The sequence below is a fragment of the Myotis lucifugus genome, unplaced genomic scaffold (assembly GCF_000147115.1).
Source record: "Myotis lucifugus unplaced genomic scaffold, Myoluc2.0 scaffold_231, whole genome shotgun sequence".
Taxonomy (NCBI): Eukaryota; Metazoa; Chordata; class Mammalia; order Chiroptera; family Vespertilionidae; genus Myotis; species Myotis lucifugus.
The window spans coordinates 946,754-973,378 of NW_005871279.1; the positions used below are offsets into that span (position 1 = coordinate 946,754).

Below are 26,625 nucleotides of genomic sequence, written 5' to 3' on the forward strand. Positions count from 1 at the left end.
CCCCCCCCCCCCCCCTCCGTGTACGAATTTCATGCACTGGGCCTCTAGTTATTACATATCAGGAATGAGAGTAAGCCTGCATTCTTTCATTTAGTTTTCACAAGTCTGTGAGAAGTAAATATCATTGGCCTTATTTCATAGATGAGGAAAATTAGGTGTTCTAATTCATTATAATGTGGAGGAATATTGTTAGTATATTTCTGGAAAACCTATTTTAACATTAGTAGATTTAATTTTTTGTTTTTGTCATATATTATTGAGTTTTGTTAGGCTATCTGAAACATTTTATAAATTGCTACTGTGCAGGGAAGTAAAAGCAATAAAAATATATCTGGAGAGAGGCATAACCCTTTATATTTGCACTAGAGGCCCAGTGCACAGGATTCGTGCCCTGGTGGGGGGGGCGTGGCCTGTAGGGATTGGCTCGTTGTGGGAGCGTCGGCTCATCCTGGTCAGCTGAGCAGTGCTGCACTGTGGGAGCACACTGACCACCAAGGGGCAGCTCCTGTGTTCAGTGTCTGCCCCCTGGTGGTCAGTGCGCATAATCGTGACTGGTTGAGCAGTCATTCTGGTTGTTCTGCTGTTCTGCTGCTGGGCTTTTATTATAGGACTAGAGGCCCGGTGCACAAAAATTTGTGCACTTGGTGGGGGGGGGGGTCCCTCAGCCTGGCCTGTGCCCTCTCCCAGTCTGGGACACCTTGGGGGATGATCACCTGCTGGCTTAGGCCCACTCCCTGGGGGATTGGGCCTAAGCTGGCAATCAGAAATCCCTCTGGCAGCCCGGGATCCCTCGGGGGATGTCCACTTGCCAGTGGGGAGCAGGCCTAAGCTGCAGTTGGACATCCTGAGCGCTGCTGAGGAGGCGGGAGAGGCTCTCACAACCACCGCTGTACTGGCAGCCGTCAGCCTGGCTTGTGGCTGAGCAGAGCTCTCCATGTGGGAGTGCACTGATCACCAGGGGGCAGCTCCTGCATTGAGCGTCTGCCCCCTGGTAGTCAGTGTGTGTCATAATGACCAGTCATTCCCAGTCGTTCTGCTGTTAGGGTCAGTTTACATATTACCCTTTTATTATATAGGATAGAGGCCTGGTGCACGGGTGGGGGCCGGCTGGTTTGCCCTGAAGGGTGTCCCGGATCAGGGTGGGGGTCCCGCTGGGGTGCCTGGCCAGCCTGGATGAGGGGCTGATGGCTGTTTGTAGGCTGGTCAAGCCCCGCTCCCCCAGTGGACCCTCACCCCATGGAGGTTTGGCCAGCCTGGGTGAGGGGCTGATGGCTGTTTTCAGGCTGGCCACACCCCCTTTAGGGTGGGGGGGTCCCCACTGGGGTGCCTGGCCAGTCTGGGTGAGGGGCTGAGGGCCGTTTTCAGGCTGGCCAAGCCCCCCCGGCAATGGAAGCTCCCAGCCTCTCCTTTTTTTCTTTTTTATTCTGGGATTTATTTACCTTCTATAATTGAAACTTTGTAGCATTGAGAGGAGCTCAGAGCCGGCCAGGGCGGGCTGGAGGGAAAGCCTCCTGCTCGCTCCAGCTCCGTGGCCACGGCTGGCTGAAAGCAGGCATCTGGGGTTTATTTATCTTCTATAATTGAAACTTTGTTGCTTTGAGTGGAGCTCAGAGTTGGCCGCGGCAGGCGGGAATTTGGCTTCCTCCATCATTGGGGCAACCAAGCCTCCTGCTTGCTCCAGCTCCGTGGCTGCTGGCCGCCATCTTGGTTGGGTTAATTTGCATATAGTTGCTCTGACTGGCTGATGGGCATGGCTTAAGGCATAGCAAAGGTGCGGTCAATTTGCATTTTTGTCTTTTATTAGTGTAGATGACTTGCATGACTTTAAAACCTCTGATCCTATCTACTGTGATTGATCTCCCTTTCGAAGATTGTAATACCTTTCAGTGTCTTTTAAAAAAATTAACAGTTTCATTGATTGGAGAGAAAAAAAAATCAATTGGTTTTCTCCTGCACTTGCCTGATCCGGGCCAAGGATTGAACCTGAAACCCAGTTATGTGCCCTGATTGGGAACTGAACCCATGTATTGGATGGCGCTCAACACATTGAGCCACACTGGCCAGGGTATGCCTATAAGCTACAGTCGCACCCCTTGATCCAACCCTGAGATGTAATCAGTGCCTTATAAGATACAGGGAAGTTCAGGCCATACAAGCCTTGTTCCATGACCCCCTCTGAGCTTGGTGGGATGGACTGTCAGGAGCATGGCACTGGGCATTTGTGAGTGTTTTGCAGTTTTCCATGTGCCTTAGACTCTTTTTTGTTAAATTTATATCCAAGTATTTTCTTCTTTTTGGTGTTGTGAATAGAATTATCTTAATTTTATTTTCAGAGTATTCATTGCTAGTGCATACCAATTCAGTTGATTTATGTATTTGACTTATATGCTGTGATCTTGTGTAAGTCTTAGTAGTTTTATTTATTTTATTTATTTTTTAATCCTCACGCAAGGATATTTTCCCATTGATTTTTAGAGAGAGTGGAAGAGAGAGGGAAAGACAGAGAGAAACATCAATGTGAGAAAAACACATCAATTGGTTGCCTCCTGCATGCGCCCTGACCGAGGGTTGGGCCAGGGAGAAGTCTGCAACCGTGTTATGTGCCCTTGACTGGAATTGAACCTGGGACCTTTTGGTTCACAAGCCGGCACTCTATCCACTGAGCCAAACTAGCTAGGGCTAAGTCTTAGTAGTTTTAGAATTTTTATTTAGATTCCCTGGAATTTTGTTTATACAAGATTATGTCATCTGAAAATAATGACAGTTTTACTTCCTCCTTCCCAACTGGATGCCTTTAATTTTTTGCCTTGCTTAATTGTTCTGGCTAAAACATCTAGTCCGATGTGAAACAGAAATGATAAGAGTGGACATGTTTGTTTTGTTCCCACTCACACACTCATCAGTCTTGTAGCATTAAGTATGAAGTTAGCTATATATTTTTTCCCTTTAGTATGTATTTAATTTATTTTTATTAAAAATAAAAATAAGTACCAATATTCCTTATAAGCACTGATGTAAAAATCCTCAACAAAATACTAATAAACCAAATTCAATATCATAGTAAAAATATTATATACCATGGCCAGGTAGGATGTATTCCTGGAATGCAAGGATGGTTCAATACACAAAAATCAATCGATAGAGATAATGTAATAAATTATCTTTATATATAAAAGGCTAAGTGTCTGTCCATCCAACCGGTAGCTATGACAGACACTGACCACCAGGGAGCAGAGAGAGAGCAAGAAATTGAAAACCTATTTGAAAAAATAATGACAAATTATTGACTGTGTCCATGGGGTATGTACATATGTTCTTTAGCTATTTCCTTCACCTTCCTTTTAAAAAAAATTTAAATTCTTTATTATTTGAAGTATTACATATGTCTCCCTTTCCCCCATTGACCTCTCCCCAGCCACTCCCACCCCCCAACTCATGTCCTCACCCCCCTACTGTCTGTGTCCATTGGTTATGCTTATATGCATGCATACAAGTCCTTTGGTTGATTTCTTACCCCTTCCCCCCAAATTCCCTCTGAGGTTTGAGGGTCTGTTTGATGCTTCTATGTCTCTTGGCCTTCTGTATATCCACCTTCCTTTTTTTTTTTTTAAATCCTCACCTGAGTATATTTTTCCATTGATTCTAGAGAGAGTGGAAGAGAGAGGAAAAGACAGAGAGAAACATTGATGTGAGAGAACACATCAATTGGTTGCCTCCTGCATGCACCTTTATTAGAGCCTGGCCGGGGAGGAGTCTGCAACCGAGGTATGTGCCCTTGACTGGAATCGAACCCGCAGGCCGATACTCTGTCCACAGAGCCAAACCGGCTAGGGCTCCTTCACCTTCTTTATTCAGTCACCCTCATTTGCTCCTCTTAGGCTTCGGTCTGTTCATTCCACATATTTTAGAAGAAAACATAGGCTTTAAAATCTCAGACATCTCTCGTAGCAATATTTTTGCTGATATGTCTCCCAGGGCAAGGGAAACTCGGAAAAGGTAAACAAATCGCACTACGTCAATCCAAAAAAGCTCTGTACAGCAAAAGAAGTCACAGATAAAATGAAAAGAGAACCTATTGTATGGGGGAACGTATTCAGCAATGATACATCTGATAAAGGGTTAATTTCCAAACTATATAACGAACTTATAGAACTCAACACCAAGAAGACAAACAATTAAATTAAATAATGGGCAAAGGACCTGAATAGACACTTCTCTAAAGAGGACATACAGATGGCCAATAGGCATGAAAAAATGCTCAAGGTCACTAATTATCAGAGAAATGTACAGAATGGCTCCCATGAATAAATCAGCAAACAATAAGAAAAGGGAACTCTTCTGCACTGCTGGTGGGAGTGCAGACTGGTGCAGCCACTGGAAAACAGTATGGAGTTTCTTTAAAATATTAAAAGTGGAACTGCCTTTTGACACAGTGATCCCACTTCTGGGAATATATCCTAAGAATCCTGAAACACCAATCAGGAAGAATATATGCACCCCTCTGTTCCTAGCAGTGTTATTTATAATAGACAAGATCTGGAAGCAGCTCACATGCTCATCAGCAGATAAATGGGTAAAAAATCTTTGGTGCATTTGTACAAGGAAATACTACTTGGCTGTAAAAAAGAAGGAATTGTTACCCTTTTCGACAGCATGGATGGACCTGGGGAATATTATGCTAAGTAAAATAAGCCAGTCAGAGAAAGACAAATACCTTGTGAACTCACTAATATTTGGAATCTAATGAACAAAATAAACTGACGAACAAAATGGAACCAGAAACATGCGTACATAGTATAGCTATAGGTTTTTTATAGATGCCCTGTTATTTTTGTGTCTCCCAAAATTCATATGTTGAAATCTTTATCCCCCATGTGGTAGTATTTTGAGGTGGGGTGCTTGGGGAGGTGTTTAAAGCATGGGGGTGGAGCCCTTATGAATGGGATTAGTGCTTTTATAAAAGAGACTCCGCAAAAATGAATGAATGAATGAGACCCACAGAGCTTCCTAGTCCCATGTGAGGACACAGTGAGAAGTCGGCTGTCTGCAACCTGGAGCGGGCCTTCACTAGAACCCGAGATGTTTGCTGGCACTTTGATCTTGGACTTCCCAGCCTTCAGACAGTGAGAAATAAATGCTTGTTGTTTATAAGTCACTTAGTCTATGTTATTTTGTTATAGCAACCCAAACAGACTAAGATATGCCTTTTTTCATGTTGAGCAAGTTATCTTCTATTCCTAATTTTTTGGAGGCTTTTTAATATGAATGTGTGTTGGATTTTGTCAAATTCCTTTTCTGCATTTATATAATGTAATTTGTATCTTTATTAAAACAATATATTACATAGATTGATTTTTAGATCTTAAACCAACTTTGTATTCCTGGTATAAATCCCACTTGAATCTGATTTATGATTCCTTTTATATATTGCTGAATTGCTGAATTCAACCTAATAGGATTTTGTTGAGGATGTTTTATGTTTGTATTCAGAAGGGAAATTCATCTGTTATCTTTGTCTGGCTTTGGTATCAAGCTAATTCTGTCTCTGTAGAATGAGTTGGAAAATATTCTTTCTTCCTTTGCTTTCTGGAAGAGTTTTTGAAGAATTGGTACTAATTCTTCTTTAAAGAAGACTTTGGAAAAAAAATAAAGTTTGATAGAATTCACCAGTGAAGCCATCTGGTCATCAAGCTTTGTGTGTGTGTGTGTGTGTGTGTGCAGTTTTCAAATTACAAATAAAATTTTGCTTGCTCTAGTTGTATTCAGATTTTTTATTATTATGAATCAGTTTTGGTAGCTTGTGTCTCTAGGAATTACATTTTATATGTTATCTAATTTGATGTCATATATTTGTTCATAGTATTCCCTTGTAATCCTTTTAATTCCTGTAGAATTATTAGTGATGACTCCTCTTTCATTCCTGATTTTAGTAATTTGAGTCTTCTCTTTTTTATGTTCAGTCTACCTATAGATTTGTTAATTTTGTTGATTTTTTTCAAAGAACCAACTTTTGGTTTCAACTTTATTGGTTTTCTATATTCTATTTAATTTATTTCATTATAATCTTATTTTCTTTGTTCTGCTTCTTTTGGACATAAGTCTAGTTAATATCCATCACCACTTTTTTTGTGTGATGAGAACTTTTATATTTACTTTCTTAGCAGCTTTCAAATATACAGTATAGTATTAATTATAGTTACCATGCTGCACATTATATCACCATGACTTATTTGTCTGTTATTTTTAAATGAATTCAATTGTAGTCTGAGAACCTTTATATAATTTCACCTCTTGTAAGTTTATTGAGGTTTATTTTATGGCTTAGTGCAGGGGTCCTCAAACTACGGCCCTCGGGCCACATGCAAATACAAATATTGTATTTGTTCCCGTTTTGTTTTTTTACTTCAAAATAAGATATGTGCAGTGTGCATAGGAATTTGTTCATAGTTTTTTTTTTAAACTATAGTCTGGCCCTCCAACGGTCTGAGGGACAGTGAACTGGCCCCCTGTTTAAAAAGTTTGAGGACCCCTGGCTTAGTGTATGGACTTTCTTGGAGAATGTTTCACCTGTTTGAGAAGAATGTATATTCTGTTGCTTTGGTGGAGATAAATGTCCATTAGGTTGAGTTGATAGATAGTATTATTCAAATGTTCTGTATTCTTGATGATTTTCTTTTAGTTGTTCTATGCATTATGAGACTGGGGTTTTGAAGCATTGATCTATAATTGTTGAATTAATCATCTTTTACCCTGTTTTGTCAGTCTTTGCTTAATGTATTTCATGGTCCTGTATTAGGTATATGTATATTTATAATTGGTATAGCTTCCTGATGAAGTAAGCTTTTCTCAGGGGATTGTCCCTTATTGTCTCTACTAGCATTTTTTCCTTCTAAAGCCTATTTAAAAAATCATTTATTTATTTTGGGGGGGGGGAAAGGAGATGGATTTATATTCCACTTATTTATGCATTCATTGGTTATTACATTTGTTCCTCTTTTTTCCCCCCATAACTCCCCTCCTTCCAGCTCCCACCCCACCCTCCGCCCTCACTCCCCACCCACTGTGTTCATCCATAGGTGCACGATTTTTGTCCAGTCTCTTCCCGCATCTCCCACACCCCTTTTCCCCCCAAGAATAGTCAGTCCATTCCCTTTCTATGTCCCTGATTCTATTATAATCACCAGTTCATTCTGTACATCAGGTTATTTATTCACTTGATTCTTCGATTCATTTGTTGATAGATGCATATTTGTTGTTCATAATTTGTATCTTTACCTTTTTCTTCTTCTTCCTCTTCTTAAAGGATACCTTTCAGCATTTCATATAATACTGGTTTGGTGATGATGAACTCCTTTAGCTTTTCCTTATCTGTGAAGCTCTTTATCTGACCTTCAATTCTGAATGATAGCTTTGCTGGGTAAAGTAATCTTGGTTGTAGGTTCTTGGTATTCATCACTTTGAATATTTCTTGCCACTCCCTTCTGGCCTGCAAAGTTTCTGTTGAGAAATCAGCTGACAGTCGTATGGGTATTCCCTTGTAGGTAACTGAGTTTCTTTCTCTTGCTGCTTTTAAGATTCTCTCTTTGTCTTTTGCTCTTGGCATTTTAATGATGATGTGTCTTGGTGTGGTCCTCTTTGGATTCCTTTTGTTTGGGGTTCTCTGCGCTTCCTGGACTTGGAAGTCTATTTCTTTGACCAGATAGGGGAAGTTTTCTGTCATTATTTCTTCAAATAGGTTTTCAATATCTTGCTCTCTCTCATCTTCTGGTACCCCTATAATTCTGATGTTGGTACGTTTGAAGCTGTCCCAGAGGCTCCTTACACTGTCTTCGTATTTTTGGGTTCTTTTTTCATTTTGCTTTTCCGGTTGGGTGTTTCTTGAGTCTTCGCATTTTAAATCTTTGACTTGATTCTTGCGCTCCTCTGGTTTGCTGTTGGGAGTCTGTATAATATTCTTTATTTCAGTCAGTGTGTGCTTACTTTCTAGATGGTCCTTTATCACACCATCGAGGGTCTCATTAGATTTCCTGTACATCTCATCAAGTTTATTGACAGACTCTAGAAGCCTCTTGAGAGACCTCAAAAGTGTGGTTCTGAACTCAATATCCTCCCTTGATAGTTTTGTCCTGTTTCTTTGTCTCCGCATTTTTTACGCTTTCTTGGTACACCCCCTAGTGGTCTTTGTGCGCAGTCTTGTTATAGTTAAGCCTTGATTGTTATAGTTAATACTAGAGGGATTTGACCTCCAGGACGACTTGCTGTGATAATCAGCTGTGTCTGCAGTGGAAAAACTTGTGTCCTCTAGGGAGGTGCTAATCTAGCCCTTGCCTGAGGCTATCCGGCAAATGGCTCTGAGCAGGGCTTGGGCGGGGCGGGTCCCACAGGATCAACAGGGCGGAGGAGGGAGCTGTTATGGCCGCTCTCAGTCCGTCCCCAGGAGCTCTGCCTCTCTGTCCCAGCAACAGCTGCAAACCTCGGAGGGACCGTAGCCAGACAGTCCTGCTTCTCCCGTTTGAGTCTGGGTCCCTAGAGACTCGCCCGGATCTGGAGCTCAGAGTCTGAGGCTCCCTCCGGATTGAAACAGACAACCACGCCCTCAGCCACCAGCCCCGCACCGCGCGCACTCCGCACCTTAGTATTTCACTTCAGCACTGCGCCTCCTCTGATTCTCAGTTCCTCCTAGTTGTAGAACTTCCATTCAGCCAGCCTTCCTGTGGTTCTGGATGATGTCCGTTCCGTCTTTTAGTTGTATTTTTGAAGTGTTTGTTCGAGGCAGCAAACTCCGGCGTTAACCTATGCCGCCATCTTGGTTTCTTGTCAATTCACTTGATTTTTAGATTCACTTGTTGATAGATGTCTATTTGTTGTTCATAATTTGTATCTTTTTTAAAAAAAAATTTTCTTTTTTTTAGGCTAGTCAAGTGAAGCAGTGGGTAAAACATTTTTTAAAATATATTTTATTGATTTTTTACAGAGAGGAAGGGAGAGGGATAGAGAGTTAGAAACATCGATGAGAGAGAAACATCGATCAGCTGCCTCCTGCACACCTCCTACTGGGGATGTGCCCGCAACCAAGGTACATGCCCTTGACCGGAATCGAACCTGGGACCCTTCAGTCAGCAGGCCGACGCTCTATGATTGAGCCAAACTGGTTAGGGCCATAATTTGTATCTTTACCTTTTTCTTCTTCTTCCTCTTCTTAAAGGATACCTTTCAGCATTTCATATAATACTGGTTTGGTGGTGATGAACTCCTTTAGCTTTTTTCTTATCTGTGAAGCTCTTTATCTGACCTTCAATTCTGAATGATAGCTTTGCTGGGTAAAGTAATCTTGGTTGTAGGTTCTTGGCATTCATCACTTTGAATATTTCTTGCCACTCCCTTCTGGCCTGCATAGTTTCTATTGAGAAATCAGCTGACAGTCGTATGGGTACTCCCTTGTAGGTAACTGACTGTTTTTCTCTTGCTGCTTTTAAGATTCTCTCTTTGTCTTTTGCTCTTGGCATTTTAATTATGATGTGTCTTGGTGTGGTCCTCTTTAGATTCCTTTTGTTTGGGGTTCTCTGTGCTTCCTGGACTTGTAAGTCTATTTCTTTCACCAGGTAGGGGAAGTTTTCTGTCATTATTTCTTCAAATAGGTTTTCAATATCTTGCTCTCTCTCTTCTTCTGGAACCCCCATAGTTCGGATGTTGGTATGCTTGAAGCTGTCGCAGAGGCTCCTTACACTATCTTCATATTTTTGGATTCTTTTTTCTTTTTGTTTTTCCGGTTGGCTGTTTTTTTACTTCTTCGTATTTCAAATCTTTGACTTGATTCTTGCGATCCTCTGGTCTGCTGTTGGAACTCTGTATAATATTGTTTATTTTAGTCAGTTTATGCTTAATTTCTAGTTGGCCCTTTTTCATAACCTCAAGGGTCTCACTAGATTTCTTGAGGGTCTCACTAAATTTATTGGCGGTTTCTAGAAAATTCTTGAAAAACCTTGTAAGTGTGGTTTTGAACTCTATATCCAGTAGTTTGCTTTCCTACATTTCTGTCATTTGTGCCCTGTTTCTTTGTCTCTGCATTTTTTATGCTTCCCTGTGTTGATAGAGTGGCTTTCTGTGCTAGGTGTCTTATAGGGCCCAGTGGCTCAGCCTTCCCAATTACCTGAGGTGGACACTCTTGGTGCACCCCTTTGTGGGCTTTGTGCACAGTCTTGTTGTAGTTAAGCCTTGGTTGTTGTAGGTATCACTGGGAGGAATTGACCTCCAGGCCAATTGGCTGTGAGAATCAGCTGTGTCTGCAGTGGGAGAACTTCTGTGCTGGAGACACCCTTCTGGGGCAAGACTTGCTTCAGTGGGGCTTTGGTGCTCACTGAGTCTGCCTCCTGCATGTGTCCCTTATGGATCTGAGGAGTTGTAATCTGGATGGTCCCACTCTGACCACTGGGTACACTGGCTCTTGGATCTCTAAGGAGGTGCTAATTTAGCCTCTGCCTGAGGCTACCCAGCAGGTGTTATGGAGAGATCTGCAGATTTCTCTTCTTTGTTTGGGGTTTGGAGGTGCCCAGATGAGGCCCAGCTGTGAAGTAGTGCAAGCTACTGTGGGGCCTTGGGCCTTCTTTTGGAAGTTCTGGGTCTCTCTGACCCAGCTGCAGTTTGTTAGGTAATTTTCAGATTGCAAAGGGCCAGGGCATTCATATGCAAAAGCCTCTGTGCACAGCGTGGGTGGGGCGTGGACTCAGGGGATCAACAGGGCGGAGCAAGCAGCTATGGCTGCTCCTCAGTCCTACCCTAAGAGGCCCCGCGTTTCAGTGTCCCGGAAATCGCTGCAAGTACCTCTGAGAGAAAGCCGCCCTTGAGTTCCGACCGATGCCAGACAGTCCAGTTTCTCCCTGTATGAGTCTGGGTCCCCAGAGACTTGCCTGGAACTGGAGTTCAGAGCAGTCGGGAGTTTGAGACTCTCTCCCAATTGAAAAAAACAGCCACGTCCTCAGTTGCCAGCCCTTTCCATGTGTGCCGAGTCCTCAGTTGCCAGCCCTTTCCGCGTGCGCCTCCGTACCTCTGCACTTTACTTTCGCACCTCCTCTGAGTCTCAGTGTGCTTTTCTCTTTCCTTCTAGTTGTAGAATGTCCACTCAGCCAGCCTTCCTGTGGTTCTGGATGATGTCCGTTTTGTCTTTTAGTTGTATTTTCGAAGTGGCAGCAATTTCCGGTGTTTACCTATGCTGCCATCTTGGTTTCCCATTGGTTGCATCTTGTATGTGCCCTGATCAGAAATCAGACCTGCAACCCTGGCATATTGGGACAGCACTGTAATCAACTGAGCTACCTGGCAGGACTCTTAAGCCTATTTTGTCTGATATTTATATAGCTACTCCAGGGTTGCCATTTGCCTGGTATATCTTTTTTCATTTTTATTTTTTATTTTGAACCTATGCATTTCTTTGAATCCCAAATCTCTCTCTCTGTCTCTCTCTGTGTCTATCTTTCTCTTTTTATTAACCCTCACCCTAGGATATTTTTTTCATTGATTTTTTTTTTAAAGAGAGAGAGAAACATCTATGTGAGAGAGACACATTGATTGCTTGCCTCCCGAAAGCACTCCAAATGGGGCGGGGGGTTGAGCCTACATACGTGCTATTGATTGGAATTGAACCCGTGATCCTTTAGTCTGTGGGCTGACACTGAACCAGTGAGCCAAACCAGTTAGGGCACAAGTGTGTCTCGTGTTGAGATCATATAGTTCGATCTTGTCTTAATCTGTTTGGGCTGCTATACCAAGATACCATAGACTGGGTGGCAACACACACTTATCCTATACACTGAGTGGCCAGATTATTATGACCACCCCATCAGTACTTTGTTGGGCCACCTTTTGCCTTCAATACTGTGGTGATTCTTCTTGGCATTGACTCCACGAGATGTTGAAAGGTGATGCGAGGAATCTGACACCATGCCTGATGAATAGCAGTCTCCAGTTCTGTGAGATTTGATGCTTGTGGAACCAGCTGCTTGATGGCTCTTTTAACTTAGTCCCACAAATGCTCAATTGGATTGAGATCTGGTGATTGTGGGGGCCACCTAAGCAAGGTAAAGTCTCCCTCATGTTCTTGAAACCACTCCTGCACAATATGAGCACCATGGCATGGCGCATTGTCTTGTTGGAAGAAGCCATCTCCATTGGGACATGCCATCAACATGATAGGATGAACTTGATCAGCAACGATACTTAGGTATATTGTGCTATTCAGATGTTGTTCCACACGAATTAAAGGGCCCAAATCATGCCAGGAAAACATGCCCCAAACCATAACACTGCCCCCACCAGCTTGAAGGGTTGTACTCATGCATGTGGGGTGCATGATTTCATGCTGTTTCCGCCAAATTCTCACTCTGCCATCTGCATGATGCAACTGGAAATGAGATTCATTGGACCACATGACTTTTTTTTCCAATGCTCGACTGTCCAATCCTTGTGTTCCTGTGCGAATTGAAGATGTTTTATCTTGGTAACTGCAGACAGCAAAGGTGTTCGAACAGGCCTTTGGCTTCCATATCCCATATGATGCAGTGTACGGCTAATTTGCCTAAAAACGTCAGGTGGTCATAATAATCTGGCCATTCAATGTATAATAAAAGCCTAATATGCTAAGTGTCTGGTCGTCTGGTTGGCCATTCAACCAACTAAAGCATAATATGCTAATGATACCTAAGGCCGTTCAACCGCTTGCTATGATGTGCACTGACCATCAGGGGGCAGACAGTCGACTAGTCAACCAGTTACTATGATGTGCACTGACCACCAGGGGGCAGATGCTCTTACCGGTAGGTTAGCTTGCTGCTAGGGATTGGCTGATAGGGACTGAGCGAGATGGGCTGGACACGCCCTGGAGCCCTTCTGCGGTCCTTCTCCGGCTGGCCAACCTCCTGTGTCCCTCCCTGGCCCCGATCGTGCACCAGTGGGGTTCCTTGGCCTGGCCTGTGCTCTCTCGCAATCTGGGCTGAGGGGCCCTCCCACCCCAAGTGTACAAATTTTGTGCATCGGGCCTCTAGTCTTTTATAATCTGGAGACTGGGAAATCCAGGATCATGGTGCTGACAGATTCAGTGTCTGCTGAGGACTTCCTGATTTATAGACGGCTATCTTTTCTCTCTGTCTTTCCTCACAAAGTGGAAGGGGTTTCTTTGGAGCCTCTTACAGAAGAGCACTAACCCTATTCATGAGGGCTCATGATCTTATTACCTCCCAAAGGCCCTACTTCCTAATGTGATCACTTTGGAGGGTAGGATTTTAACATAGAGAATTTTTTTTTTTTTTTTTTTTTGTGGAGGGCGAGGGTAAAACATAGCAGATCTTGATTTTTCATATGTTCTGACAATCTGCTTTTCGGTTTGATTGTTTAATCTGTTCATATTTCCTGTGAATCAAGTGCCTTCAGGGCCATGCTTCCTCAAGGCATTGGGGAAGGATTGCTCCATTCTTTTTCTTATCTTCTTCAGACATTACTTGGCTTTTAGATGTGTCATTGCAATCCTCCATGTTTACATGTTCTCCTGTGTGTCTTACATCATCTTCCCGCTGTGCAAGCCTATTTCTGTATTCAATTTGCTGTTTTTTTATTTACATATTTATTATTTTTAAATATATTTTTATTGATTTCAGAGAAGAAGGGAGAGGAAGAGAGAGAGAAAAACATAAATGATGAGAGAGAAGCAGTGATCGGCTGCCTCCTGCATGCATCACACTGGGGATTGAGCCTGCAACCCTGCATGTGCTCTGATCGGGAATTGAACCATGACCTCTTGGTTCATTCATAGGTTGACACTCAATCACTGAGCCATGCTGGCCAGGCGAATTTGCCGTTTTTATGACACCAGTCATAATGTATTAGGGCCTAAACTATTGATATGATTTTAACAGGATTACTTCTGTAAAATCAAAATTTCCAAATAAAGTAACACCCAGAGGTACTATGTTGAATAAAAATGATAAAAGTGGGCATTGTTTCATGTTTTTGATTTTAGAAGAAAAGATTTCAGTCTTTCATTATTAAGTATGACGTTCTGAGTTTTTCATACATGGCTTTCATTATGTTTAAGTAGTTTCCTTCTGTTTTTAGTTTGTTGAGTGTTTTTTTAACTTTAAAAAATGTATTTTTATTGAGCAACATATTTCAGTGAGGAAGGGAAAGGGAGAGAGAGATAGAAACATCAATGATGAGAGAGAATCATTGATTGGCTGCTTCCTGCACGCCCCATACCGGAATTGAGTCCACAAACTGGGCATGTGCCCTGACCGGGAATTGAACTGGACCTCCTGGTTCATAGGTCAACACTCAACCTCTGAGCCATGCTGGGTGGGCTGTTGAGTCTTTTTACCGTGAAAGGCTATTGAACTTTGTCAAATCCATTTTATTTGGATTATCCAGTTTTAAAAAATAATGCAACCACCACAGAGCTGTCAGGGTGTTTTTTTCATAATATGTGTCTTTTATTAAAAAATATTTTTTATTGATTTTTAGAAAGAGAGACAGGGAGAGGGTAGTAGGGAGAGGAAAAAGAGAAACATCGATGTGAGAGCGAAACTGGGGATCGAGCCCGCAACCTGGACATGTGCCCTGACTAGGAATTGAGCTGGCAAACTTCTGGTACATGGGACAGCACTCAACCAATTGAAGTGCACTAGCCGGGCCTAAAGTAAGTGTTTTTAGCTACAAGTTATCCTCTGTACTGCTTTATGTATCCATAAATTTTTGTATTTTGTGTTTTTTTTGGCATTCATCTCTAAGTATTTTCTAATTTCCCTGATGTTTTCTTATGTGATTCATTGCTTGCTTAAGAATGTGTTGTTTAGCCCTGAGCGGGTAGCTCACTTGGTTAGAGCATGGTCCTGATATGCCAAGGTTGTGAGTTCAGTTCCCAGTCAGGGCACAGAATCAACCAATGAATGCATAAATGAATGGAACAACAAATTGATGTTTCTCTTTCTTTCTCTTCTTAAAAATAAATAACAAAAAACTCAAATAAATAAATAAGTAAATAAATAGATATTGTTCATGAGTTTTTTGTTCAAAAGTTTCCCTTTTGTTATTGATTTCTAATTTTATTCTGTTGTGGTCAGAGAAAAAGTTTTGTTTGATATCTGTCTTTCTAAATCTGTTGACACTTAATTTGTTGCCTAAAATATAATCTATCCTGGATAATGTCCTATGTGCACTTGGGTTTATTGTTTTGTTCTCATCCTCTCATTTCTTTTTTTTAAAATTTAAATTTTATTTTTCAGTTACTGTATAGAGTCAATATTATTTTGACTGTATACCAGCATTTTAGGTATACAGCATAGTGGTTAGATGATTATATATCACTGGGGCCCAGTGCACGAATTTGTGCACCTTGAAAGGAAGTGTATGCTGCAAGGCTGCAGTGGGCACAGGGGTGGGTCTTGGCTCATCCTCTGCAACCCCGCCTGGCCCCTCCCCTGTCTGCTGGCAGCCCTGTTCCCGCTGCATGGAGTGATTTGGGCCTGCGCAAGCAGGGGGTGCGAGTGGCTGCTGCTGCCCTGATTGCCCCTTAGGAGCAGGGGGAGGTGGAGAAGCCCTCAGGGGGCGATGAGGGCCGGCAGCCCGCTTGCACCCACTGATGGTGCCGAGTGATTGGGACTGCTGCTGGGCACCGGCAGTGGATGCGAGCAGCGGTTCCAGTGCCAGATGTGGGTGTGAGCGGGGCTGGTGCTGGCAGAGGGTGCAAGTGGAGGCTCTGGCGCCAGCAGTGGGTGAGAGCGGGTCCAGCACTGGTAGCAGGTGTGAGCGCCGGGTGGGACTGTGGTGTGCAGGAGCAAAGAATTTTCATGTTGATGGCAGTTTCTCTGTGAAGCCTTGAAGCAGAAGCAAATTTTCAGTAACCACCAGAGGCTCTCCCCGATGACAGCGACTGATGCCCTGCCTTGGTCTGGCACCCCCATTTACCTGCTCCATCATCCTGCCACAGCCAACGCCCGCCATGTTCTGCACACGCCCCCTGGTGGTCAGCGCATGTCATAGTGACTGATCAGTTGTTCCACCGTTCGCTCTATTTTCATATTAGCCTTTTATTATATAGGATTTCTTCTGTTGTTGCTTTATCTATAATTGAGAGTGGGGTATTGAAATCTTCAACTATAATTGTAGGACTGTCTATTGTCTATTCTGTCAATTTTTGGCTTCAGATATTTTGATAATATTTTATAAGGCATGTTAAATATTTATTTATTTATTTATTTATTTATTTATTTAGATTTAGATTTAGATGAAGCCCTTTTATTTATTCAGTTTCATCTGAAACACTACTTGTACCTAACTCATAGTAGATGTTTTGTACTAGTATAAGTTTATTGAGAGAACGGATGGATAGTTCTCCTTAGTCTTTTTATATAAAACTAGAGGCCTGGTTTATGAATTCGTGCACGGGTGGGGTCCCTTGGCCTGGCTGGCGATTGGAGCCGATGGGGGCCGGCCGGCGGGGGTGGTGGGAGGTTGGCCGACCAGGGGGAGGGGCCGTGGGAGGTTCGCTGGCTTCAGGAAGGTGCCACGGATGTTGGCCGGCCACCCTGATCATCGGGGCCATTGGGGCCAGTTGGCTGAGGAGAGGGGCTGCAGGTTCAGGGTTGATCGGGGCCAGCTGGCCAGGGCGAGCGACTGCGGGAGGTTGGCCGGCCTTGGGAGGTTGGCTGTGGGAGTGCACTGACCACCAGGGGGCAGCTCCTGCGTTGAACGTCTGCCCCTGGTGGCCAGTGCATGTCATAGCACCCAGTTGACTGGTCATTTGGTTGTTTGGTTGTTCGGTTGCTTAGGCTTTTATATGTATACAGAAGGAGATCTGGCACAAAATAGATCTCCAATCACTATTTGGTTCTTACTTTTTTGTTCCTGCAGGTGCAAGATGTGTAAATATCTATAATGGTTATATTTTAGCTGTATTATACCTTGTATTAATATATAATACCATTTATCTCATAAACTTTTTTGATTTTAAGTCTATTTTGTTTGATGTTAATATAGCCTTGCTTTCTTTTGGCAGTATTTCTTTACTGATTTCAGAGAGGATGGGAGAGGGAGAGAGAGAGAGAAACATCAATGATGAGAGAGAATCGTTGATGAGCTGCCTCTTGCATGCCCCCTACTGGGAATCGAGCCTGCAACCAGGGCATGTGCCCTTGGCCGCAATCAAACCCAGGACCCTTCAGTCCACATGCCAAAGCTCTATCCACTGAGCAAAACCAGCTAAGGCTGGAGTTTCATTTTTTAGGGCACAAATCCCATTCGTAAAGGCTCCACCCTAATGACCTAATCACCTCCCAAAGGCCCCATTTCCTAATACCATCACATTGAGGATTGGGATTTTAACATATGAATTGGGTGGGGGGAGGAGAAAGGGGATGACACAAACATTCAGTCCATCACACATACTTAATTTCAGCTCTACTGTACTTCAAGTTTCTTTATCACCTATTGAATATAATCTTTTTCCTTTGAAGCTGCTATTAGTACCCATTTCCATTATATTTCACTTGCATCCAGCACCAGCTTCATGCAATCTGAACAGCATAAAGGGCCCTGAGCTCAAAGCCCCACACTTGTTTTAAAGGTCTCCTGTTGCTATTTTGAAATTCTGAATAATTTTGTCTTTGAACTTGTGTTTTGTAAGTAAAATTCATAAGACAAAGAGGCATTCACATGAACAGAGAAGATATTCATAATATGTATACCCACCATTCAGGGCTGCTCCATTCACATGTTGTACTTGAGATGTCCATGAGGAGAAAATTCTGGTGGACTCACCATGTGTGAGAGTTCTGTGAGATTCAAAGTGAGAACAAGACAAGCAGAGGCACTGAAAGTCCTAAAAAGCTACATATTTCATTTGTACCATTAAATGGTTCCAACACACACAAAGGTAATACCAGCCTATGAAACACGAATAACCATGGTTATTCTACTACTAGAGACCCGGTGCACGAAAATTTGTGCACTGGTAGGGGGGGGGTCCCTCAGCTAGGCCTGCCCCCTCTCACAGTTTAGGAGCCCTCAGGGGATGTCCTACTGACAGCTTAGACCCACTCCCTGCTCCCCTTGTGTACTTGTATAAATTAATAAAAATGTTAGTCATTTGGTTATTTGTGATTTGGCTTTGATGAAGAAAAGTAATAAGGTAGACTCATTTTCTTTAGGCAATATTAATATTTTTGCTTGTTCCTAATGACTTTTAATTACCTTTAATGATGTATAATTTACATATAATAAAATATATGCATTTTGTGTGTATATTTTGATGAATTTTAACAAATTAGCACACCCATAGTACTACCACCACAACCTATGGAATATTCAATATGTGAGATACTTTCCATCTGCCTTTTCCCATTTCTCCCCCAACCCACCCACCTCCAACCTCAAGCAGTCACTAATCTGATGTCACTAACTGTTACCAACAATTAGGTGTGTCTTCCTAGAGTTTCCAATATATAAAAACATAGTATGTATATTCTTTTTGTATTTGGCTTTTTTCGCTGAGCATGCTTCGGAGATTTGTCCATCCTGTTGGACGTATCGGTAGTTTATTTCTCTTTATTGCTGAGTTGTATTCTATTATATGAAAATACTTTATTTTATCTGTTGCAAAGAAAAAACGTTTCTACTACCCTCTTAGGTTCTATGGCTGGGCCTGAGAATTAAACCAATAGACGACAGATTGACAGGAAAAAAACATGCACTTTTAAAATCCTCATCCAAGGATATTTTTTCCATTGATTCTCAGAGAGCGTGGGAGGGAGGGAAGGAAGGAGGAGGAAGGAAGAGGAGAAGCAAGAGGAGGAGGAGGAGAAGGAGAGAGAGAAACATTGATGAGAGAGAGAGAGATACACACACACATCAATTAGTTGCCTTCCACATGCCCCTTGACCAGGGATGGGAATCAAACCTGCAATCGAGGTATTTGCCCTTGACTGAGAATCAAACCTATGACTCTTTGGTCCATGGGCCAGTGATCTAGCCACTGAACAAAACTGGCCAGGGCAGCATACACATTTTATTTAATACTAGAGGCCTGGTGCATGAAATTTGTGCATGGGGGGGCGGGGTCCCTCAGCCCGGCCTGTGCCCTCTCGCAATCTGGAACCCCTCAGTAGGGTCCCTAGGCCTGGCCGGCGATCATGGCCTATTGGGGCTTTCCTTTCCTGGGCTGCCAGCCGCTGTCCCTGCCCCCATTGCTGCTACTGCTTGCCATTTGTGTGGTGCTCCTCCCCCTCCCCCACCACCAGTCACCTCCTTGTGTGGGTGACAGGCGTGGGGTGCAATTGCTTGGCTGGCCTGGGCCTCCCTCTGTGGGCCGATCTCTGGCTGGCCATGCAAACCTGCCACAGCGTTGCTGGCTGGTGGCCTGGGCCTCCCTCGTGGGGGGATCGATCGTGGAGCCTCCCCATCAATCGCCCTGCAGAGGGTGGCTGGGCCTCCCTCTGTGGGGCAATTGTGGGATGATGGCGGGACCCCCAACCAATCACATCACACCTACCTTAGCTAGCCTGGCACCAGTACGTGTCATAGCATGGTCGTCCGGACGCTTGTTCTGCTGTTCAGTTGTTTGGTTGATTTGCATATTACACTTATATTATGATAGATTTTTATGTGCACACAGAACCCTTGTAGGAGAAATGAAGATGTGAAGATGTGGTTAGGACTGAGAGCTTATATGCCATTTTATTTTATCATCTTCTTCTTACTTTTTTAAAAATATATTTTTATTGATTTTAGAGAGGAAGGGAGAGGGAGACAGATATAGAAACGTCAATGATGAGAGAGAATCACTGACTGGCTGCCTCCTGCATGCCCTCCACTGGGGATCGAGCCCGCAACCCAGGCATGTGGCCTTTGCTGGAATCGAATCTGGGATCCTTCAGTCCGCAGGCCGACGCTCTATCCATTGAGCCAAACCAGCTGGGGCTATCTTAATATTATTTAAAAAATATATTTGTATTGATTTCAGAGAGGAGGGGAGAGGGAGAGAGAGTTAGAAATATCAATGATGAAAGAAAATCATTGATTGGCTGCCTCCTGCATGCCCCCAAGTGGCGATCGAGCCTGTAACCCGGGCATGTGCCCTGACCGGGAATTGAACCATGACCTCCTGGTTCATAGGTCAACGCTCAACCACTAAACCACACCAGCTGGGTTTATATATCTTTAAAAAAAGTTTTTATTGAATTTATTGGGGTGACATTGGTTAATAAAATTATATTAGGCCCAGGTATACAATTCTATAATACATCATGTGTATATTGTATTGTGTGTTCACCATCCAAAGTCAAGTCTTCTTTTGTCACTATTTATCCCCCTCTTTACCTTCTTCTACCTCCCCCCTTATATACCTTTTTAACAAAGAATAATAAATTTGTGGAAAAGTGAAAAGACAAAAGAAAAGGGTTTATGTTTCTAGGTGCAGTAAATTGTAAAGTGACTAGAAATATATGGGAGAAACGAATGGAAGATAAAGATTGTTTTAGTAGATTTGTTTGTACAATTCCATTTTAGTGATAATTTCCAGTCTCTAGTGATAAGAATGTCTTCATGGTACAGAGAGGACACTTTGTCATGGGAAATTTTATGGCTGGCTTTCAGGTAGAAATGGGAGGTCAAAGAGCCCTTTCTGCACACTTCATAATACTAAAGGGATTGATACAACAAGAGGATATAACTGGTAAACATATATGCACACAATAGAGGAGCATACAAATATATTAAAAAAACAGGGAAGATTTTAAGGGAGAATTGGACAGCAATACAGTTATAGTAGGGGACTTTAACACCCCACCGACATCCCTGGAGAGATCTTCTAGACCAGCGGTTCTCAACCTGTGGGTGGCAACCCCTTTGGGGGTCGAACGACCCTTTCATAGGGGTCGCCTAAGACCATCGGAAAACACATATATAATTACATATTGTTTTTGTGATTAATCACTATGCTTTAATTATGTTCAATTTGTAACAATGAAATTGGGGGTCACCACAACATGAGGAACTGTATTAAAGGGTCGCGGCATTTAGGAAGGTTGAGAACCACTGTTCTAGACAAAAAATTCAACAAGGAAACAGTGATCCTAAATGACACACTAGCTCAGATAGAATTAATTGACTTTTACAGACATATCACCCCAAAGCTACAGAATATACATTCTTCTCAAGTGCACATGGCACATTTTCAAAGATAGATCACATGTTAGGACCAAAATGAAGTCTCTACAAGTTCAAGAAGATTGAAATAATAGCATGCGGCCATGGGCTGGCGTCTGTATGGCCTGGTCCAGACCATGTCTGCATGAAGACACCGCTGCTGCCATCCTTGTCCCACTTGGTCCGGGCCGGCCTGGCATGGCCTGGCCCACTGTGCACCATGGGCTCCATCCTGAGCCAACGCATCGTGGGTATGGAGGACATCGACATTCAGGTGAACTTGGCCTATTGCTATCCCCCAAAGTGTGGAAACTACTTTGCTACACACTTTTTCATGGGAGGTGAGAAGTTTGGCACCCCCCCACCCTGAAGGTTATCTCTTTGGAGACAACCTGGATCTGAACTTCCCAGGCAATCGCCCAGTCCAGTTTCCTTCTGTCACCCCTGTTCCCCATGAGCCGGTGAAGATGCTGAGGAACCTAGTGAACATCTGAAAGGACTTGCTCCGGCTCATAAGGTGCAAAGATGGTTCCAACAGCCCCACTGAGTACAGCAAGAAGCCCCATGTCCTCTACAGCCTGGAGTTCACCTTTGATGCCGATGCCCGGGTGGCCATCACCATCTTCTCCTAGGCGGTGGAGGAGTTTCTCAATGGGATGGCTATGTACAGCCCCCAAAGCCCTAACCTGCAGTCCAAGACTATAAGAGGAGGGTGAGCCCTCCTTCAAGATCAGCTTCTCAGAGTAGAAGGACGATGAGTTGAACTTCGACCTGGACTGGGGAGTGATCATCCTGGCCATGGTGGACGAAGGAGTTGTTGAGGTGACTGGCCACGCCCATGTGCTGTTGGCTGCCTTTGAAAAGCATGTTGATGGCAGTTTCTCTGTGAAGCCTTGAAGCAGAAGCAAATTGTAGACTGGGTCAGCTACCTGCTGCAGGAGATTTACGGCATTGAGAACAAGAACAACCAGCAGACGAAGCCTTTGGACGAGGAGAACAGTGACAAAAGCAATGAGTGTGTGGTGTGCCCCAATGGCTTAAATGCCAATCAAAAGACAGGGTAGCTGAATGGATAAGAAAACACGACTCATATATATGAGACCTGCGGGACATGCTGATCCTGCCCTGCCACCACCTGTGCCTGTGCCAGCAGCTGCCACATCTGCTGGCTGCCTTTCCGGGCCTTTTTGCAGATCTGGGCAGTGAGGAAGAAGCCAGGAACCCTGTCCCCCATCTCCTTCAGCCCCATTCTGGCCCAGAGAGTGGGCCACGACGAGCACTTTATCTTGGACGGCATCCCACCGGGCTTTGAGCCCATCTCTCAGAGGCGTTCAACGGCCTCCGGGCCATCTCCTCAGATCACCTTTATGAAGAGATCACCTACTCGGGCATCTCGGATGGCCTGTCCCAGGTCAGCTTCCCACTTGCTGGACTTGATTGCATCATGGAAAGCAGCCACCAGAAAGGCAGGCAGAGGAGCAAATCCCCAGACAGCACCCTTCAGTCCCCATCATCCCCCACCCACGAAGAGGATGAAGAGAATCTCTCCCCTGCCGAGTGGGGCTGGGCTGGTGCTGAGCAGCTCCCCAGAGAATTTTCTCACGGAGGAGGTCATCGCTAAAGCAAGGGAGCCGTATACCCTCCATTGAGAACGTCCTCCAGGATGGCAGCCCTGAGCCCTGTGGCTGTTGCCAGCCTGGCCCACCTATGATATCTACCTTCCAGCTCAGGGCCCGACTTCTGTTGGCATAGAGGAGTAAGCTGGAAGGTCCACCTCCATGGAGACGCCGGAGCCTCCTCACCACTGGCCCCGTGCAGCCTGTTCGGTGGCCCCCGTCCTGACATGGAGGCCTCTGACTGACTCAACTCTGAGAGCCTGGCCAGGCTGGCAGCATGGAACCCTCAGCTCCCCAGACTTTGCCAAGGGGGCTGTCCCTGGCCTCTCCTATCTGTACACCCTTCATAGCCACTGCTCCAAGGGGCCCTTTGACCCTTGATTGAAGAGCACAGTGGACTGTCCCTTCTGAAAAATCCTTTTTTTCTGCAGTCTCTGTATATTTAAATGGTACAAGATGAAGGACAGCCCCTTTGTATCTCAGGCACTGAGCTCTGGGGTTCCCCTAAATGCCTTGTTGGCTGAGTGGCTGGGGCTGGAGGCTGGCCACCCACATGTCCCAGCCAGTGCGGAGGTTGATACCCTGAGAACTAAGCAAACTGGCAGGAGAGAATTTATCTGTGGGTGAAGTACTGTCTTCACAGGAGGTATTACTGGGGGGCTTGTTGTTGGAGAAGGAAAGGAAGTGGGGTCCGAGTCATAGTCAATGAAGGAAACAGTGCCTGTGCCCTTCCCCTATGTGCGTGGCCTGGCTGGCACTGCTGCTCTGTGTCCTCTGTTGCTTCACCCTCCTGCTCAGGCCCTTTGGTGCAGGGCTGTTTCCTATTGCTCGCAGCCCTTTCCTATGGCCCTGCCTCTGGGCACCTGGGTTTCTGCACTTGAGGCCCAGGTCTGGTTTTGGGTCTGGGTCTTCCCAGGGGCAGAGGTGCAAGTGCACAGTCTGTTGGCAGCAGTTGGTCTAGTGATCCCTCTCCAGTTCCTGCACCTCTCAGAGACGGCTTTGCACACGTCTTCAGACCCCCTCCAGGTGAAGGGGTTTCCTCTCAGCTTGTCCACTCACCCAGGAGGGACCTGAGCATCTTCTCTGCTTCCTCTGTGCCATTTAAATGTCCCTTTGTGTTTCTCTTTGAGTTGTTCTGTTGGGCTCATGCGAAGGGTCCCACTTGAAGTGGCTTCATCTTTTTCTTGAGATAAACCACCTAGGCATTAGAAAAGCAGAGGGGGTATCCAGCCCTGGCACAGCAGGGCGCAGACTACCCAAGCAGGGATCTTGGCCTGGGTGGGTGGGTGGGTCTGTGCTGCTCCCCAGGGGGCCAACACTTTTGGGCCTTGGATTGGGAGATGCAGAGGAGCTCGCTTTCTAAGGATGATGGTTCTGGGGTGGCCAGCAGCTGTTCAAGAGCTTCCATACAGCTGGTGGCTTTGTCCAGTAGGGTCCTTGTTCTCTCTCCAGTGGGCTGTGAGCAGAGTGCTGCCTTATGCATAGCTCTCGGCCACGCTCAGGCCACCTTCCTCAGCCACTTGGCTCCCTATCTCCCCTCTCCTCCCGCCCATTGGCGTGCTCATGGGTGCACATGTGCACACACGCACAGGCTGCCTCTCTCTCCTCACCCTCATCACCCACCAACACCCTGGCCTCTCGCCACTGGCATTGGTGCCAGTACTCCGACGGACAGGATGCAGACTGCCCTGTCTTGGACTTATCTAGTACACATGCTGTCATTTAATGTATTCTGGTTGGCTAGTTTTTGTTCATTTTTACCATATATTTATAGTATTAAAATCATGGAGGGGGGAAAAAAAGTCATATCAAGCATCTTCTCGGATCATAATGGCATGCTATTAGAAATCAACTACAATAAAAATACTCAGAAACATTCAAACACATGGAGGCTAAATAGCATGTTTTTAAACAATGGATGAGCTACCAAAGAGATCAAGAAAAAATTAAAAAACTTTCTGGAAACAAAAATGGCACACAACAACCCCAGATCTTTAGGACACAGTCAAAGCAGTCATGAGAGGAGTATTCATAGCACTACAGGCCTACCTCAGAAACAAGAAAAACTTCTAGTAAATTATCTAACCCTACAAATTAAAGAATTTGAAAGAAAACAACACAAAAAGCCCAGGGTAAGTAGAAGGAAGGAAATAAAAATGATTGGAGTGGAAATAAATAACATAAAGACTAAAAAAACAATACAAAAGACCAATAAAACTCAGAGCTGGTTCTTTGAAAAGATAAACAAGATTGATGAACCTCTAGCCAGACTCATCAAGAAACAGAAAGGACCCAAATAAACAAAATCAGAAATGAAAGAGGTGAAGTAACAACTGACCTCATAGAAATACAAAGGATTGTAAAAAAAACAAACTATGAACAGCTATATTCCAACAAACTGGACAACCTGGATGAAATGGAAATATTCTGGGAAAAACACAATCTTCCAAAACTCAGTCAGGAAGAATCAGAAAACCTGAATAGGCCAATAACAACTGATGACAAACAAAAACAAAACAAAAGAACTCTCAGCAAACAAAAGCCCTAGTTCAGAGGCTTCACAGGGGAGTTTTACCAAACATTCAAAGAAGAACTAACACATATTTTTCTCAAACTATTCCAAAAAATTCAAGAGGAAGGAACACTTCCAAGCTCTTTTTATGAGACCAGCATTACCCTAAGTCCAGAACCAGGTAAAGGCACTACAAAGAGGGAAAATTACAGGCTGATATTCCAGGTGAACAAAGACACTAAAATATTTAATATTAGCAAATTGGATCCAGCAATAAATTAAAAAGATCATACATTATGACCAAGTGGGATTTATTCCGGGAATACAAGGCTGGTACCATATTTGCAAATCAATAAATGTGATAGCCTTGGCCCATTTGGCCCATAAATGGAGCATTGGCCTATGGCAGTGATGGCGAACCTATGACACGCATGTCAGAGGTGACACGCGAACTCATCTTTTTGGTTGATTTTTCTTTGTTAAATGGCATTTAAATACCTACACTAATAAAAGACAAACATGCAAATTGACCATACCTTCGCTATGCCTTAAGCCACGCCCACCAGCCAATCAGAGCAACTATATGCAAATCAACCCAACCAAGATGGCGGCTGGCAGCCACGGAGCTGGAGCAAGCAGGAGGCTTGGTTGCCCCAATGATGGAGGAAGCCAAGCTTCCAAGCTCTGAGCTTCACTCAAAGCAACAAAGTTTCAATTATAGAAGATAAATAAACCCCAGATACCTGCTTTCAGCTAGCCGTGGCCACGGAGCTGGAGCAAGCAGGAGGCTTCCCTCCCGCCCACCCTGGCCGGCTCTGAGCTCCTCTCAAGGCTACAAAGTTTCAATTATAGAAAGTAACTAAATCCCAGAATAAAAAAAAGAAAAGAAAAAAAGGAGAGGCTGGGAGCTTCCATCGCCGGGGGGCTTGGCCAGCCTGAAAACAGCCCTCAGCCCCTCACTCAGACTGGCCAGGCACCCCAGGGGGGACCCTCCACCCTAAAGGGGGTGTGGCCAGCCTGAAAACAGCCATCAGCCCTTCACCCAGGCTGGCTAAACCTCCATGGGGTGAGGGTCCTCACTGTGGGGGGCTTGATCAGCCTGCAAATAGCCATCAGCCCCTCACCCAGGCTGGCCAGGCACCCCAGTGGGGACCCCCATCCTGAAGAGGTGTGACCAGTCTGCAAACAGCCATCAGCCCCTCACCCAGCCTGGCCAGGCACCCCAGTGGGGACCCCCACCCTGAAGGGGGTGTGACCAGATGCAAACAGCCATCATCCCCTCACCCAGGCTGGCCAGGCACCCCAGCAGGACCC

General features: G+C 44.5%; 1 protein-coding gene and 1 pseudogene across 1 annotated transcript in view; both read left to right on the forward strand.

Moving 5' to 3' along the window:
• Nucleotides 1–26,625, forward strand: part of SENP7 (SUMO1/sentrin specific peptidase 7) — a 159,745-nt gene that overhangs the window by 31,360 nt on the left and 101,760 nt on the right. The gene's annotated exons all lie outside the window — the stretch shown is intronic.
• Nucleotides 21,404–22,943, forward strand: LOC102421406 (annotated as a pseudogene).